This window comes from Leopardus geoffroyi, chromosome B1, assembly GCF_018350155.1.
Source record: "Leopardus geoffroyi isolate Oge1 chromosome B1, O.geoffroyi_Oge1_pat1.0, whole genome shotgun sequence".
In the NCBI taxonomy this organism is placed as follows: domain Eukaryota; kingdom Metazoa; phylum Chordata; class Mammalia; order Carnivora; family Felidae; genus Leopardus; species Leopardus geoffroyi.
This window is the reverse complement of record NC_059327.1, coordinates 12,241,267-12,260,919: the sequence shown is the minus strand read 5'-3', so window position 1 is coordinate 12,260,919 and position 19,653 is coordinate 12,241,267. Positions and strand designations below refer to the sequence as shown.

Genomic DNA, 19,653 nt, shown 5'->3' with positions numbered 1-19,653 from the left:
ATCGGTCTCCTACGGCTCTCTCTGTGAGGAAAAGCCTCGGCACTAATTCTCTCCCCTTAAGTGTGACCACCATAAGAACTTCCTGGGGTGCCTCCCTAGCGACAAACAGGGTATTCGAATCTGGGAGGGGATAAAGAAAATGAGCAAGAGATACAGGCTTGATGCACTGAACACCAACTGTTAGCGGTAAAGTGTACTTTTCAGATATAGGTACTTAGAGAAGTTTTTCTCAATACAAGATTATTCCTAACAGGATAAAAAAAAAATTATCTTAAAACAGTTTCCCTGTAAGTAATGACTTGGGGGAGGGAGATTACATAAATGTAGAATCTCTAAGTGGAATAAGTATACAGTTTAGCCCAGATTTGATGAGGTTTCAGGCTTCTTGGGGGGTGGTTTCTGAATCTGGGACAAGACGATTGTGTCTAATCGAAATTCTGTAACACACCCCACCTTGTAGAGTGCTGTGCGCAAGGCCAGCTTAAGGCTACATCCTTTCTTGGGTGAAGGTTGTCAGGCAAGCGGCTCTATTCTCGGAAATTTTCTCTCCCCAGTCAGGCACTAGTGTCCTCCTTTCCTATTTTGATTCCCCAGGTCAAAACTACAATGTGAATGGCTGATGACAGTTTAAAGTGTTACACCTCCCGGGGGGGAGAGAATTTGAATCAGCATCAAAGCTTTGAGCTAATGGGTGAAGCTCTGAAAGAGAAACCCCAAGTACCAGGAGATGCTCTTTTAATACTACAGCATGCGGCAGGAGGGTTGGGGGTGGACCAAGGCCTTCCCAGCATCCTGATGGCACATCAGACACACAATCGTCCACTCTGTTTACACGTAAGGTCGAAAGTGGTAAGTACGTATTATATGGAGACATTTCTTTCGGTGGAGAGGAGAGAGTCTCGTGAATAATTTCCGATTCTCTAGGCTTGAGGAAGCATCCAGCCTGTTCTCTTTGTCTTTTATTGGCTCAGATTCATGTACAGAATTGATATAAAGAACATTAGCTTATTAGCTTTCTGAGTCAGACTTCCCTAGGAATGCTCATTACTAGTCACACCTTAGGCAAGTCAGTTAACTTTTTCCTGGGCTGAACCTTTTTTTTTGGGGGGGGGGGGGTAAAATATTAATAATAGTTCCTATCTTCCACATTCATGTATGGGTTGGATACATATACATAAATTCCCTTGCATATTTTCTGACGCTAAACAAGCACTGAATAAATGTCATGTCTTCCTTTTTTGAGTGACATACTTCAAAGGCATGAATAGCGATTGGTCAGGAGACTTGCAAGATAATGGCTATGAATATTGTTAGCTTATGTGTCTATTTGTGTGTTTTAGCATCAAGATGCGTTTAGTGGCAATATTTTGGGAAACCAAACACAAAAACTGCTTTAAATGATTACTGAACCATTTTCTTTTCAGCCCTCATTCTTGTGTCCATTTGAATAATTTGAATTGTCTGTGTCCACATTAATGCTTACAAGGCTCCCACGGTGTTTGGAAGAGATAATAGTTTACAGTAGCTAGAATTTATATGAAGGATAGGGTAAGGATTTGTCTGAGCAGATTTTATCTTAAATATTTAAAGACCAAGCAGTAACCATTAATTTTAGTGTGAATCAAGAGACTCCATTTTAGCATGCAACTTCAAAAAATTATCACTAAGTACCATATGACTCTGAAGGGAAAACAAGACAGTAAAAATCATGATTTTTCCAGCCTCCATAAACTAGTGCAGAAAGGACTGTAGATGCGGCACTTTTTAATGGTCTTCAGCATTCTTGTTTCCTTTTTTTCCCCAACCCGTTTCCCAAAATAGGTATCAAACATCAATACAACCTCTAAATTACAGCCAATGGTAGTATAACCTAGTATTGCCAGAAATTCAGAATTCAGAAATTCTCCGTCTTAAGGGTATATCGCAATTGCCCGATCAGGGAGCCATTAAAAGTATAGATTTCTGATGATACATTCCAGATGAAACATGGTGAGGTGTGTCAGCGTTAAAAAAAACAAACAACAACAATAATTTTAAAAATCCAGCCAGCTCTGAACATAGTATAGAACATGTGATTGCAACAGAAGTGCTCATACAAGTTAAGCGCCCCCAGTTCTTGTGCAGAGGGACAATCAAAAGAGAAAGAGAAGGGGAAGGAAATTGACACGTGTTGAATATATACCCTTAGTCCCACAAGATGCTAAACATTTTTTCCCACTTAAACATCATTGCTGTAAATTAGTACCATCATGCCTATTTTTGCAATTGAAAAACTCGGCTTAGGGAGGTTAGTGCCGTTGGCTGTTTGTGACATTTATCCATTTCATCAGGGATGGTGCCAGTGAAGGAACTCAGGTGTATCTCACAGTTGCTGTTCTCTCCACTGGACCACACTGCCCAAAAAAACCACTGTGAATGTGGTGGATTAGACCTGGCCGAAACTCATTTCCAACTTCTCTGTTAAATGCCTTTCTCTTTGTGCGGAATGTATCATCACAAAACAATCGTTCCTTTCCAACATAGGAACATTCTTTTTTTTTTTTTTTTAAGTTTATTTATTCATTTTGAGAGAGAGAGAGAGCAGGCACAAGCAGAGGAGGAGCAGAGAGAAGAAGAGACAGAATCCCAAGCAGACTCCGCGCCATGAATGCAGAGCCCGATGTGGGGCTGGAACCCGTGAGCCATGAGATGGCGACCTGATGCCAAGACCGTCAGTCAGACACTTAACCGACTGAGCCACCCAGGCGCCCCTAACATATGAAAATTCTTATCGGTAGAAGGCATTGGGCAAGTGGCAGAGAGTGATATAAAGGACAATGTGAAAAGGGTCCTGCCTTCAAGTAGCCTATAGTCTGGTTGTGATTATGACAACTACAAGGGAAAAATAAATGAAGGAAAAAAATGAAAAGTACAAAGGGCATGGCAGAGAAAATATTACATCTCAACAAATTTATAACGAATTGTAAGATTTGTTGTTATCAGGGCACCTGGGTGGCTCAGTTGGTTGAGCCTCTGACTTTGACTCAGATCATGAGGTCATGATCTGCTGGTTTGTGAGTCTGAGTCCTGCATTTGGGCTCTATGCTGACAGCTCAGAACCTGGAGCCTGCTTCAGATTCTGTGTCTCCCTCTCTCTCTGCCCCTCTCCAGCTCGCACTCTCTCTCTCTCTCTCTCTCACAAATATAAACATTAAAACAAATTTTAAAAAGATTTTGTTGTTATTAAAGTCACATATTCTTGTAGATCCAGTTAAGAAATAAAGAAAACCAAACACTTTTAAAAGCATACTTTGTTAGGGGCGCCTGGGTGGCTCATTCGGTTAAGCATCTGATTTCGGCTCAGGTCATGATCTCGCCGTCTGTGAGTTCTATCCCCACATCGGGCTCTGTGCTGACAGCTCAGCTGGGAGCCTGCTTCGGATTCTATGTCTCCCCCTCTCTCTGCCCCTCCCTAGCTTGCACTCTGTCTCTCACTCCCTCTCCCTCTCAAATATAAATAAATATTAAGAAAATACAAATAATAATAAAATAAAAAAACATACTTGTTAGTCCTGCAAATGCAAGGATAGGTCCTACCAGCCTCTTGTGGTTTAACATTTCTTTTGTCTACTCTCAGGGATCTGGCTGTGCTCCTGCCATCAGCTGTGCGGCTCGGGGTGTGATGGCAAGCCTTTTGCAAACATCTCAATAAAGAAACAAACTGGCTTCATCTAACTACATGTGGTATTTTCCTCTCATAGGCCCCATAAAGCACTTGAGTGTTTTATTTATTTATTTATTTATTTATTTATTTATTTATTTATTTGAGAGAGAGAGAGAGAGAGCGTGCATGCAAGCAGGGGAGGGGCAGAGAGAGAGAGGAAGACAGAGGATCTGAAGCAGGCTCTGGGCTGACAGGCTGACAGCAGAGAGCCCGATGCTGGGCTCGAGCTCACAAACTGCAAGATCATGACCTGAGCCGAAGCTGGACACTCAACCGACTGAGCCGCCCGGGTGCTCCGAGTGTTGCTTTTAAATACTTGCTTCACTGATCTCAAATTCATGGTCCTCTGCTTTGCATCCACCATACCTTGTGTTTCACTAGGGAAGCATAGTGTAGTCTTTTAAAGGCATTTTAAAAGGCAATTAACCTTAACATGTTTAGTGTTAACTAGGTACATAACTCAATTGAGGAAATGGAAGAAATAACCATTATGGCCAAAGTAGCACATGCCCAGGCAGAGAGCGTGACCTCACGACTTCTGCCTAATCATTTGTAAGGCGCATCTGGATTCCAGAGACATTAAAAGGTGAAAAATCATACACCCAAAATCAATTTAAAATGGTAATTAAAGCATAATAAGGACTTTCGGATAGGATGTTAAGGCGAAACACAGTAGAGGGGATAATTGTGAGTTCATCAAGGATGGTTAGGTTAAATGGGCACAGAAGAGAAGGGAGAATTCTAGGGGTGAATTGCCGGGGCAAAGGTGTAGTGGAAAGAACCTAGGAATGTATGGCAGGGGGTCCACAGACACGCGCAAGCGTGGCGTCTACAACACTCCTGTGTGTTAGTATCTAGATGCTCACGCCATTTTGTGCAAAAGATCTGACGCTTGCTACTTACTGCCTACGTGATAAAGTACAAAGTCTTTAGCAGAGAATCCAAGACCTTCCATGAATCGGCCTCACACTCCCATTTCCATTTTTTTCCCTCTCAGCCCGGGGCTTCATGCTTCACTCTCCGCTGTTTCAACCTCCATACGCCACCTGCGATGCCCTTTTATGCGAATAGGGGTCCTTGGACTTGAATACACTGACCTCTTTGAATGCACAATTATGGCGGCGATGGACATTTCATGACCAGTAATCCCTTCCCTAGGACATCTGGACGAAAAGTGCCTGGTGGCGTCACGCTCGTCCAGAGCCATTTGCGGAAGCAGGGGCCACTTAGCCATTTGCGACTGCCTGTTAGATGCGTGGTCAGCCTTAAGAAGAGCCCCCCTATTACTGACTGCTTCATGCAAAAAGAGGGAGCAGAGCCATTAAAGGTGACCAGCGGGACACAGGTGTTGAATTACTTCTCTCAGTATGTGCTAGCCTGTGCTTTACTACTTCCGAGAAAGACAACTAGGGGGTCAGCTTGCGTGAGCACTGTGCATGTTTAGGGGGTATTATTCATGAGGTGAGACACAATCTCAGCCAAGTCATGGTTTGTCTCACTTTAGTGAAGCATTTCTTTGAAAAATTTCAGGTACCATAATTGCATTTTAAAGATACATAATAAATTGCTATTAGGCCCCGGTTAGGAGGTTTGCTGAGGTGTGAACTGGCCATTTTGTTCCTTTCTCTTTTATCAATAGTCGCTTCTAACCCCACAGTCTTCAGAACACAAAAGGAGGCACTGGAATATCAAAGGCTGTAGGTTTATTACTATACATTATGAATAATTTAATGCAGTAACAAAATAACACACTGATAAAAGCCAACAAGTAATATTCTATTCATAGCTGACTGGATAATCAAAGCCATTGTGGGTGCTTTTTCTAATACTAATTTAAAATTTGCATTAGGGCTTTTTGCCTTCCCAAATGATAACCTCCTATTTGATGAAGTATACCGTATACCCTTTAGAGTCCTTTACAATTGGGTTCAAAAGTACACTTTTGCTATATGCAACAGAAGAGAAAGAATTCACAGATAAAGAGTAATTCTGCCTTAACTTTTTCACCTTTTCCTCAATCTATTGGTTTAATATTTGGAATTCTACTGTCTATAGGTTTCCTGTAAATTTCCACAATGATCTTATGGACCTCAGAAAAAATTATTTATAACATCATGGTGGCATAAAAGAGTTGTAAGTAGGTCGTTGGGAATTGGCAATCTTCAACTATATACTGCATATTTATTATAAAACCGGTTGGCCATACTTTGTAGACTGCAGACCCCTTGATTTCAGTTGACAGTGATTTATGGGTTATGATGCAAATATTTTATCCACAGCCATGAAGTCTACTAGAAGAATTAGATGTCTTTCCCAGGTGCTCTTAGATGTTTTTCTTTGTCTCTATTACCAGAGAACACTATTTATGACCTTTGGCAACAGGGCATAATCTTATTGGAAACAAACTAGATCAAGCCCCTTTGTGAACTTAGAATGGGTTCTTTGAATCACTGGGTTGTTTTTCGCTTTGTTTTTGAATCCTTGCTGTCTATAGTAGAGAAAGGGGTGAAAGCTCAAGGTCACTCTAGTTTTTATTAGTGATTTAGATCCTTAGGAAGACATGATACTTTTTTTCCTAAGGACTTAGATAACAGTTAGCACATTAGCTAATCAGAAGGGACTGATTCAGACATTAAAAAAAAAAAAATCCCATATTCTTTTCTCCCACAGAGCATGTGCTTGATCAAGAACAGAATCACTGAGCTCTAATCAGCAACTGCACAAAACAAGTGTCAGAAAGACTAAGAGACATTTTATACACAAATCTCTTGGGCCTGCCTTACAGGGAGAGGAAGAATAGAGATTACAGGGACAGTCGTTTTGCTAAGGATAAGGGCATAGGTACAAACTGCTCCTACCCTATCTTTGGAGCTTACGCAAGCCTCACCTCCTGCTGAGAAATTACTAGTACTTTTTAGTAGACCCCAGGCCTTCCTATCTGTTAGCCATACATTCTTATCTGAAGATTTAAAACTGTATGTCAGTCAGTGGCACCATCAGAGAACTGTGTCATCTCTTAAGTAATCAAAGCAGAGAATCTCTGAAATCAGGTGATAAAAATATACAAGTAATGAGATTGATTTCATTCTGTTTCTCTCAGAGCAGCTGAATCATAAAAAAAAGACTGCACAGAAAGAAAAGCTAAGCCTTTTCTGAAATGGCTTGGGTTGGGAGGTACGCATTTTCATTTAAATTTAGACATTAGCTCAAAAATATTTGAAGATAGTTAATAGAAAATAGATTTGCCTGTAGAAGAATATATTTGGGCGCTATTCAATATGCTATCCGCCAGACCAGCAACAAAGTAATTACAATTTCTCTTTTTCATTTTTCTTACGAAAAGCTTCAAGTTAAATTTTATTCTTAAATATAGATATTTAAACTTGGATTGTTGGATATTGGATCAGCTTTCTCTGACAATGAAATCTGAAGCTTGTGTGTAAACCATCAAATGTCTAGTCAGAGGACAACAAAGGATAAAATATTTTTACCTCAATTTAACATTTAGATGTAAGATTAAATAGTTTATGTGCTTAATAGGTAGTTGTTGAATATCTCCTTAACACAAAGTTCCAAATTCTTCTTAAAGGATAAAACAAATATGAAGAGGCCCATTTCTTTCAAGTCAAGGAATTTATAATCTAATTAGGCCCTTAATATCTTCATGCTATTTTCTTTCTTTTTGTGTTGTTAAAAAATTACATTAAAGTAGAATTTACACTACATAATTTATGTCTAACTAAAAGTGTCGTCTACTATCTTATGGAAGTGAAAGAGAAGTGACATTTATTTTATTTAACACCTACTACATGTCAGTCACCGTAACAGGTATTTTTCTAAGTGTAATCACATTTTTCAAAATACTGTTTCTTTTAAAATAATTTCAAATTTATAGAAAAATTGAAATAACGGGACAAGTATACTGAGAGACCTTACTCAGTTTTCCTATACTTTTCCCTAGGACTCCCTTCTAGCAACAGGCTCTAATCCACGATCACAGACTATACTCACATGTCATATCTGCTTAATCTCCTTCAATCTGGAAGAGCTCCTCTGCCTTTCCTCAATGTTCATGACCAAAAATTGTGAAGGTTACAGACCACACATTTTGTTCAATGACCATCAGTTTGGATTTGCCTAATGTTTTCTCATGACTCGATTCAAGTTCTCCATTTGGGGCTGGAACCGCACAGAGGTCAGGCTGTGTACTTCACAATACAGCCCAGTGTAGGTAGGTCATGGCTGTCTGTCCCATTACTGACAATTTCACTGTAAATAAACTTTATTTTAGGGGCGCCTGGGTAGCTCAGTCGGCTAAGTGTCTGACTCCTGATTTCAGCTCAGGTCATGATCTCACAGTTTATGAGTTTGAGCCTTGTATAGGGCTCCAAAAGGACAGTGTGGAGCCTACCTTGGATTCTCTCTCTCTCTCTCTCTCCTCCCTTCCCCCACCTGCTCTCTATCAAAGTAAGTTAATAAAACTTAAAAAAAACTAAATAAACTTTATTTTCTCATTACAACAGAAATACATATTCTATATCAAAAACTCAAATATTGCAGATATTACTAATTTGCAAAAGGAAAGGTAATTCTGGCTTTCTTGTCCCGTGGCTACTCTAATAGATTGGCATAAAACCACCCTATTTTCTATTTGCATATCTTAATGTGCAGTGATCTTGCTTGTTTCAAATTATTTCTTTTAGTTCCCACAACCAGATGAGAACTTTTTATTTTTAGCTGCCTTTTGTTAATAAGGACATGAGCCCGAGGTCACTCAAATAGGAAACTAAGATGTGAAAAGAGGAATTTTGACACAAAAACCTCATATTTTATTATTTCTTGAGTTACAAAGTATGTTGGCCTATAAAGGCTTTATATGTCAGATATTAAGCCAAATATCTTTAACATATGCCAATAAAACAACTTTTTAATTAACAATATTGTGTAGGGATTGTTAACTATGGAAATGACATTGTGAGGAATTTTGGTGAGGAAAATAATTTTTGATCATCCTCGTAGTACTAATCCCAGTACTTTCTAAATATATGACTATCCCCTGATCCCTCTGGATGGCTCTCTATCATGTTTTCGCTTTCACTTTACCTATATTATCTGATACCAAATATATATAATTTTTAAATTTTTTTTAGCATGTATTTACTTTTGAGAGAGACAGAGTGCGAGCAGGGGAGGAGCAGAGAGAGAGGGAGACACAGAATCGGAAGCAGCTCCAGACTCTGAGCCATCAGCACAGAGCCCAATGCAGGGCTCGAACCCACGAACTGGGAGATCACTACCTGAGCCGAAGTCAGACACTCAGACTGAGCCACCCAGGCACCCCTCAAATATTAAAATCTAAGAATTAGTATATCATACTGAAACTAGTCCTGGAGTCCATATTAAAAAATAAAAACAAAAAACAAAAATACCAAATGCCAAGTAAAAAACGTGGATCCCGTTGCTAGTCTCCCACTACATAGATATGAAGTAGATTCCTTATTTTCTCGTTGCCTCAGATTTCTACCCTATAAAATCAAGAGATGGTTTCTCCTTGCTCTTCTACATATTATTAAAAAAAATAGTACAATGGAGAAATCAATATATAAACTGATACAAAGTATTTTTTTTTCTTCTTTGCCCTTTTCTTCTTCTCTTCTTCCTCAGTCCACCCCACTGTCCTCTGACAAACTGTGCCACACACACTACTTAGGATACAGGAACCACTACTCACCACAATGAGGATATAATCTGGCTTCTTCTCTGAAGGTTCTACAAATGAATATGAAACCCCTGATCCTTTAAATGAACTTTTTTAATGTGTATTTTTTTCTATTTTGACAGGGAGGGAGAGAGAGAGCAGGGGAGGGGCAGAGAGAGGGGCAGAGAGAGAATCCCAAGCAGGCTCCATGCTGTCAGCACAGAGCCTGACGTGGGGCTCAATCCCATGAACCGTGAGATCATGACTTGAACTGACATTAAGAGCCAGACACTCAATCGACTCAGCCACCCAGACACTCCTTTAAGTGATTTTTTTTTTTTATTCCCTGTCTTACTCTTTCTCATAAAATAACTTTTTAGTCTTTTGAGGACCCAGACCCTAGATAAAGTGAGACATGGGATAGAAGAGGGGTTGTAGAGTGCTTTGGAGAAGAAAGCAGCATTGATTCCAGCCAGAAATGCTTGTCAGCAGGGACATGCAGGCTTAGTATCATTTCTTAACAGGTGACTTTGCTTAAACTTATACATATGAATCTCCTTTTCTTCTCCTCACCTTCTAACCTATCTCCATCACCCTCCTCCTTCTCCCCTTTCTCCTACCCAGCCCTTCCTCCTAAAATGAATTTCAGGTTTCTAGGAAGGTTCATTATCTTTTCCACTCCAACACCTGCATTTCCTTTAGCAGGAGACAGAGATGAGCTAAAAAAAATGTCCTTGAGCAACACAAAATTGCATGAAGTTCATGCTTGGGCTTACTGAGAGATATTGGTTATTCTCTTGAGCATGGATTCTTAGAAAGTGAGGACAGTGAGAGCTTAAAAGCCCTGTGTGCTTGAGAAATATGGATGGGCTTGGGAAGACCAGACACTCCTGAAACTACATACAACAGGAAGTTTTTGTAGAGATGGCCTTGGTTGTGATGTGTCCATCAATGTGTTAGTCTCTAGACTACTAGTGCAGGAAAGCACAGGGTACTGGCTCTCCTGTTCTCTCTCTCACTTTCCCTCTGTCCTTCCATCCATTTATTGGATCATTTATTCATCCATTCACCGTATACCAAGCGATACGATGTGAGGTACTGTGGCATAAGTTGGAAACAGGAAAACAGCGATAAACAAGACGCGGTCCCTGATGCTAAGATACTTATATTATGGTAAGGGGAAAAAATTATATACTAAAAAGAATTTTTCATGTTTTATTCTTTTACATGTGGCCAGAACCGTGTCGTGAAATATATATTTATTCTGAAAATAGAGTCCCTCAACATTTGTGATCCTCAATCTTGAGCAAAAATAATCTTAAGTGCATCTGTGGACTATTGGGAACAAGTTTCACTCAGTGTATATCCTACTAGCTTTTACTGACATATTATACACTCAAATTAACAAATAAAATTCAAAAGTATACCTTGCAAAGAAAGAGAAGAGAGATTATTAATTTGTAAATAAATTAAATTTCAATTTATCTCAGTGAAATTTAAATTAATTCTATAACTATACCCTTAAAAAAAAGTTACAAAATATTCTTGTCCTTTGGGATATACCACTGTATAACATTTGCCATTCTCACTACCTTAAAAAAGGGGGGAAAATAGGGCACCTGGGTAGCTCAGTCAATCAACCATCTGACTCATGATTTTGGCTCAGGTCATGATCTCACATCTGTGAGTCTGATCCCTGCATCAGGCTCTGTACTGACAGCATGGAGCCTGCTTGGGATCTTCTCTCTCCCTCCCTGTTTGCCCCTCCTCTACTCATTCTATATCACTCTCTCTCTCTCTCTCTCAAAATAAATAAATAAACTTAAAAAGAGGGGAAGGGTATCTTATTATTATAAAGGAAACCTAAAACTTTGTTTTGTGTTTTACTCTGAGGATTACATTAAAACTCATTCCTCTTATTTAGTTCATGAAAGAATAATAGATAGTATTACTTAAAATATACATTTTCTTCTCAATGCATTTTCTATTCCATATTTCCCTTTCTTCTTTAAGAAGAAAAAGATTAGGCCAAGTCTTAGTTCAGATCAATAAATGTTCATTATCAGTTTCTTCCAGGCTCAAGACCGTGTGCTGTTTGTGAGTCTGTTACGTGGGGAAATACTGCTCATTTCAGAGTCTTGGTATAATAAGTAGTTAAGTAAGTGGAATCTGGTGTCAGAAGGTCTAGATTTAAACCGTGTTTCTTCCTCTCTGTAAGTCCATAAATTTGGGCAAATCCTGCCTCTCCTTTTAACACTATTGTGAAGGTTAAATGATTGGTGCGAAGAAATGAATTAGTTGACCCCAAAATTGAGTAAACGATAAATACATGTTAAGTAATACTGGAGGTAGGAATTTTTTACCATGCATTTTTTAACATCCATTGAGAATCTTAGATCATTAGAGCACCATTTCTTGGTAAGTGAATCCATTTAAGATTTAGGTCAACAATTTTATAAATAAAAGATATGGCCTATTAAGAGCTCTCTCTCCCTCTGTGTGTGTGTGTGTGTGTGTGTGTGTGTGTGTGTGTATGTATATGTGTGTGTGTGTATATATATATGTATATATATTTATACATATATGTATATATGTATTTTATATATGTACATATATATATATGCACATGCATATTTATATATATATAAATAAATGTATATATGTATATATTTAAGGATGCAGTGAACTGAGGGAAGGACAGTGGTCAGTTAGGATCCATCCTGTTCAAACCATGGCCTTATGAAGTGGCTGTGAGATTGTAATAGAACATATATTCTGATCTTGACCTTGATTTCAAGTATCTGTTCCAAATCTGGGGTAATTCCCAGGCAGTGTTTTTAGCTGCTCTGAAGAAAAGAAGTCTTGCGTTATAATCCCAGTATGTACCCTGCCTGAGAATGCAACTACCACAGATCTGGACAGAAGGGTGCAACTGTGTCTATCTGTGTCTGATTTTTCTGCTATTTTCTCATCCTGGGGGTTTCTTGAAGGTTCCCTGAGATACGTCCTGCCTACATCTTACAAATATCTTTGACCAACAGGCATCGCAATAGCCTGTGCCCACTGACAGAAGATGGATTCTAATGCATGTGGGGGCATTGGGAGTGACCTGAGAGGTGACAAATGAAAATTGGCCTGTCTGGGAAATGTCCGGGAAGTCTGCCAGTCTTCATCATGTGCTCTTTACGCATCCAGAAGAAGTCATAAATTAGAGGTTTACTGCTAGATCTAGCCTGCCGATGTTTTCTGTTGGGTCCACCATTATGTTTTAAAATATTTTTTAATTAATTGTTCACATTTCAAAAGTAAGATGTTTCATATAAAAAAACTCGGTTTCTGTCTTGTCTTAAAAAACCAGAAGTGACCAAACTGGTCTCCTGTCCCCATGTCTGGGGAGCTGATCAGAGGCCCTACTGTACATGGTAAAGAATATGGAAACTGGGTTTGCTGCATGGTTCTACTCCTCAGCTGTGTTCCTTAGGCAAATTACTAATCTTCTCTGTGCCTCAGTTTCTTTGACCTTAAAATAGGGAAAACGACAGTACTTCCTCATTCAGGTTGTTGTAGAGACTGAATCAATTAGTGTCTTTAAACTACACAGGAAGGTGCCTATCCCCTATATAAGTACTAGCAAGTTCAAAGTGTTCCTTAGTTGACCATGAGCCTTTCTAGCTTGTTCTCAGGCCCATCTGCCCCATTTCATCAACTACTTTGTTGTTGGTTAGATGTTTGCATTTCTAACTCTTTCAATCATCACTATTTTTTTTCCCTAAAATAAAGCGGTGGATATAGACTCATTAGACTCCATTGACCATAATAAACAAACAGTCCAGAAGTTAAAAAACAGGTGTGTTTGGCTGGCTCAGCTGGTCCGGCACACGACTCTTGATCTCCAAGTCATGGGTTCTAGCTCTACAGTGGGCGTAGAGATTACTTAAGAAACGTAAAAAAAAATAATAATAATAAAATAAGTAAATCAAAGCTCAAAAGTTAAAAAAATGTAAAAAAAATTAGGAGAAAAAGCTGACATCCTACAAATTGTTAAAACATCTAAATTACCATTTGGAGAAACAGATTAAGATTTTATAATTAAGCCCTCTGCCAAAGACAGCCATATTAAAGAATTTGAGACTCACGTTTCCCATACATAAAAATAATTTACGAGTGACAAGGCAAGCTTTTGTTTACCATTTGCTATTTTTAGACTCAGTTGTGGAACTCTGAGAGCAGAATGTAGGTATTTGTCTTTTTAAAAAAATAGATTTGAAAGTAATGATGTTTCATGCTGAAAGGACATAAAATTGATTTTCTGATGTAAGAGTTCAATTGCTCAAATTAAAAAGTCATTAAAAGTGATTATGATAAGTAACCATAATACATTTTCGAGCATTGTGGTTTCCTAGGTTCTTCTCACCCAAAGCAGTGGGTTAGACAGAGCACTGGAGGAAGAGTCACAAAGCCTCATGTCTAGTGGCACTTCTCCAAGTATCTGAACATACCTCTTCACCAATTTCCAGAATCCTGTTTATCTATCTACAAAATAGAGAATTCCTGTGTTCTGTAATACAGGAATGGTATGCACACTGATCAGATGAATTTAGGGAAAACTATTAATACATTTTAATAAACTGCATAAGGCTGGTGGTTGTTTTGGAATTTTATACATAAATATATAATAAAATAATTGAATTAATCATCTAAGGGTTTAATTTTTTCCCCAGTTTTTAATGATCCTTCAAATTCATTGGTGTTCTCTTAACTATCCATCATATCAGGTTAAGTATATTGCATCTTATAAAAAAAAATGTGCTAGGGCCCCTGGGTGGCTCGGTCGGTGAAGCGTCTGACTCTTGATTTCAACTCAGGTCATGATCTCGTGGATCTTGAGATGAATTCAAGTCCCACACCGGGTTCTGTGCTGACAATGCAGAGCCTGCTTGGAATTCTCTCTCTCCCCCCATTTCTCTCTGTCCCTCCCAAACACACATGCACATTCTCTCTCTCAAAATAAGTAAACTTAAAAAACAGAAATATTTAAAAACAAACAAACAAACAAACAAATAAGCCCCACAATGTGTCAAACAAAGGACAAAGGAATGTCCTAAGTCTCACTTGCTAATAGCCAAGGCTCTTTTGAACCCACTCATATACAAAGCAAACAGAAATTGATGGTTGGCTTGAATGTGCTCCCCAAACTAGTATCGTCAGTAAAAAGCTGTGCTTTCTAGTGGTGAGATGATGAAAAAAATATCACCCCATTCATTATTCTGGACAGAGGAGAAACCTCTCCTGGGAAGTCTGTAAAAATCTACTGTAAAGAATAAAGCTATAATATACTGTCAGCAACAATTTGCCTTGGCAGGAGATGGACGATATGATCTAATAGTTCCTTTTATTTCTAATTTCTAGGATTCCTGTATTTTCGAGCCTTATACAGTTCTCTTAACCCAATTCTGTTACCTACTGAGCCAGAATCTCCCCATGTCTGCGCTGTTCTCTGGGGCTATTGGGTACTTCTAAAAACGACATTAACACTTTGTTCATTGGCTTCTCTTTTATGACTTACACGTTCTGAACTAAACCTCTGTGTTTACATGCAAAATATGATCACTCTTACGAGTTGATGCAGACACTGTCTACAGGGTCAAAGTCATCAGAGATCTGGAACTATAGCTAAACTACTCTCATTATTTTTATCTTGTCAGGCTCACTGCCTCTGGAACTCATACATACTCTCTGCTCTAAGCTCTGCTACAGGCACATCTCCCTACTGTACAGATCTTGCTTCACAGCCCAGGATCCCTTTGTACCCACAAGACAAAGACTGCATTCATTTAGATGGTAATTCCCACCAAAATTCCTATATGTTTTGGAACAAATTATTTAATTGGCACCTGTTCACATCAGGCACCATTCTAGGTGCTGAGAACACAACAGACATGATACCCTGCCTCATGTGGCTTACCTTGAAACAGGGAACCAAGCAACGGGCAGGAGAAATAAGTAAAATGTAGAATATGGAGATAATGACAAATGCTAACAGGAAAAATAAAAAAAAAGAAAGAAAGAAAATGAGGACAGGAAATATAGAATGGAGGAAAGTTCACTTTGGCTGGGATGACCAGAGAAGGCTTCTTATAATTACTATATTTATCACGCTGTACTATTTTTATCTTTATCTATGTGTTCTCCACTCAGGAAGAAGCCCTGTCTTAGGCATTTCTATTCTTAAATGCCAGATAATATTAATAAAATTAGTCAATTGAATGGTACAGTATGATCTATGCATCCTCTGGTTTTAAGGCTTGTTCACTTATGTCTTAATTCACTTTATAAGCGCAGGACAAACAGAATCAGAGGGTGATTCAGAGCTGTTTGATTTCTAGGAAAGCCACAAATACAAGTTCTATGAGGGCAGGGATATTACATTTTTTGTTCACAGTAGAATCCCAAGTACATAGAACCAGGTTCCTATTAAGGGCTCAATAATTTTTTAAATGAATGAATGAAACATCTGGACATATGGAAATGTAGATGTGTAGTCAAGAGAATAGGGTATTAGAGTAACTTTCCCCTTAGCAGCTACGTGCTATGCTACTTCACAGAATCTGAAAGTATGAAAGAATACATATTATTTTGTCCTTCTGCATCTAACAAGATAGGAAATTCTTTTCTTCCAAGGAGAAAATGGATCAAGAAACACTACTCTAAAATTCCAGCATGCATGGAATGTATGGAATACATGCCTCATAACAGACAGGCTAGAAAATGACTGACTTCCCAGCTTAAATTAAAAAACAAAAACAAACAAAAAACCCACAGGCTCTTATTGACAATTAAAACAGCATTCCTCTACCTAATTACTTGGAACACAAAAAAATCCCAGAGGAAAGGAGAGGGGTCAGAACATAATACTTTTAGTGGTCATGATTGCTCTTTTAAAAATTAATATCAATGAATTTCAGATGGTTTCCTCTGGAGGAAATTTGCTGTGGAATGATAATACGAGGCAATGAGAAGAAGAAAAGAATCTGAGCGTACTGGGTGGGGGGATCTTGTCTACTTCATAGTTCTGCCTAGTTCACGTTCTATTTAAATTGCCTACTGGCCAAAAGATCTTACATAATGGAAACATCCACTGGTGTCTTATGCAGACCTTTAGAAATTGTACTACTTAAAAAACAAAATAGCAAATGAAGTCTGGAAAAATAATAGTAAGTCCCTCAGAAAGAATTCCAAGTCAGAAGACCTGGAATCAAGATGCTTCTCTACCTTTACTAGTAACCTATTCCTGGACCCACCAACAACCTCTCGGGAAAATAATTGTTATGTTCTCCATGAGGACAGTAACGCAGCTCTTAGGCATGTGTCATGGGCTTTTGTGAAAATAAAATGGGGAAGTAAGAGGTTAATGAAAGAAAAATGGAGAAGTATTTATATAAATATTAGCTATGGGCGAAATAATACAGTGGCCATCTACCTCTTGTGTGCTGGTTATGCAAGAAGTAAAAATGAACAGCATAAATTATATTTCTCTTTGCTGCCCATATATGATTTCCATTAAAATACCTTTGTTTTATAATGATTTAAAAATTATGCACACTTCAGGCTATGTTGATTTTTTCCCCCTCTCATACCATAGTACCTTTAGTTTTTCTGGCGTTATCTATGATTGAATTTTTTTCCTTTAATGTGGTTCTGAGATACTGGATATATTTTCGAGATTATTTTGGTTGCACAGATGATCATTTTAGAGAGTACACAAACTAAATCCTTGGTAAAAATATCCACGTATTTATAGTTGTTTTCTACTCTTAAATTAAAAGCAACGGTTTTACATGTGGTAGCTTGCAATAAAACGAAAAATTATATGTCATGGCTGTGTTTGTTAGCTGAGTGGTATTACAAGTCACTATTTTCGACTTGTAACCATACACACCTCCATAACTTACTGGCTGCATTAACATACTTGTGCTATTTTAGGAAACTCTTCCTCAGTGAAATGAAACCGCAAATAATTTTACTGTTTGTTTCAGAAATTTCTAGAAAGTACATTAGAGAGCGCAATTTGGGCTCATCACGCTGACAAAACTGTTTGGAAGCCTTGCCTTGGTATGTCTATCAACCTCCAACCACAGGTCATGAACTTGCCTAATCTTAATCAAGCTTCCGCTCCTGCTTTTCCAAAATCTCATATATAGTTGGTCTTTGTCTACCCTCTCCAAGATGCTACTAAGATTTTGTAAATGTAATCAAACCATAAACATGGCTTTGCTTCATCCACAGGTTATTTTGGTGATCTCTAATCACGGAGCAAAAATTTGGAGAACTTCACAGATAATAACTGAAAGAATATGTAGAAATTCCTTTCTCAATTTGGGGAATCACTCTCTTAAATTCCAGCATCTTACACACTGAATTATGAGGACAAGAAATTAAATGATCATCTATACCAAATGGAGCTTCTAGTGGTTAACTTCTACTTCTCAAAATCCTGAATCAATGTCTGTTTTCATACAGGAAATAAGTACCTGACAAACTAGAAGTCTCTACTGCAAATTAGCTAATTACTTTTGCAAACCACATGACCTTTGGCAACATCCATCAGGCTGCATTATGTTTGAAAATGGAACGGATATGTACCCTGAATTCTGCACTCACAAGAGATATTCTTCTCTTTGCAAGAATGAACATCCAAGGAGCAGACACTAAAACAAGAGAGTGTTTTTCTGACTTTGTTGCCCAATTTTAACTCTTCTCGCCTGAAATGGGTGTTGCACATATAACAAATAGTGAACAGACTTTCATTATCTATCATCTATCAATCATTCGCGTTTATAAAGGATCCTTCATGTGTGCACTTTAAAGTGATGCACTAAAAGATGGAAATTATACTTTCAGATAAAAGCGGTTCTAAAAATATATTAAATGTAGGTTTAAATTTAGATAATGCGGCAGTAGATTTCACTTAAAAGGGAGTGGATTTGAAAGTGAAGGGCAGCAAAAGAAGGCCTACAGCCGTACCCAATTTATGTTTGACGAGACTTAAGACCCATCACGTCTATGGAGAGGTCTTGAGAAACACATCCTTATGAAAATGGGGACCTAAGGACTGGCTGTATGACACATCTAACTTAGTCTTTGATGTCACACTAGTGTGCTTGGTGCCTAAAAACTACAGGAGCCTTTGTTTTTCTTTTTTTTAACCCGACTATAAATGCTCTTTTGTTTCCATAGCTTAGGGTATCGTGCCGGGAAAATCTGTGTCCTGTACCCTCATGTTAGTCTACAGATAGTTTCCGGTCATTTAAACAGAAGAACCAAAAGAACTGCCACCTGGAACTTCCAACTCTCAATCTACCTTGGTTCAAGGAGCAGTCACAGTTAAGAGGACAAATGTTGAGAGGGTGGAGAGACGCTTGAGAGCACATACAAATATTTAACAGCAATCAACGCAAGTCCGAAATAGTAGATACTGGTGGGATGATGTTTTGTCGTCAGTAAGGAGCTGACCACTGATTTTAAAACTAGAAGCACTTTATCCTAAAAGCAGACCAGAATGATCCTAGAAGATATTGGATAAATCATTTTTAATCTCACACAGGAAAAAGATCTTTAGTTCTAAATAATTTCATCAAAAGTGGTACCCAAAAAACAAACAAAAAAAAAGTCATGTTAATCATCCAAATAGTATGTCAAGCAAAAATGTTTGCCTAGCCCCCAAATCACTAACTTCATTAGCTGCATTATAGAGGTCAAAAAGAAAATCAAAACAATTATTGAAATAAAAGAAAAATTAAACGTATTGTTCTTGTCTTTCCCTAGTGTCTTGAGTCATTATTCTACTGCTAACTTAGTTCTACCAAGCTTATTAACTATTTCAGGCCATTAAAATACTATTTTTTTTATTAAAAAAATTTTTTTTTAACATTTATTTATTTTTTGAGAAGAGAGAAACAGAGCATGAGCGGGGGAGGAGAGAGAAAGAGGGAGACACAGAATCTGAAACAGGCTCTAGGATCTGAGCTATCAGCACAGAGCCCGACACGGGGCTCGAACTCACGGAGCGTGAGATCATGACCTGAGCCGAAGTTGGGCGCTCAACCGACTGAGCCACCCAGGCGCCCCAGGCCATTAAAATACTATTTATTATACTGCTGTGATAACATACTTTTTTGAAATTCTCATTTACTATGGAACCATCATAGCCACATAAGAGAACACATTCCCACTGAGTTCAGACCACCATGCC

General features: G+C 38.4%; 1 long non-coding RNA gene across 1 annotated transcript; it reads left to right on the top strand.

The window, feature by feature from the left end:
- The first annotated feature begins 351 nt into the window (after positions 1-351).
- Positions 352-19,115, top strand: LOC123584761. The gene is made up of 2 exons (XR_006705685.1): positions 352-849; positions 17,688-19,115. It is a non-coding gene; the product is annotated as an uncharacterized LOC123584761 (long non-coding RNA).
- Positions 19,116-19,653: the final 538 nt, after the last annotated feature.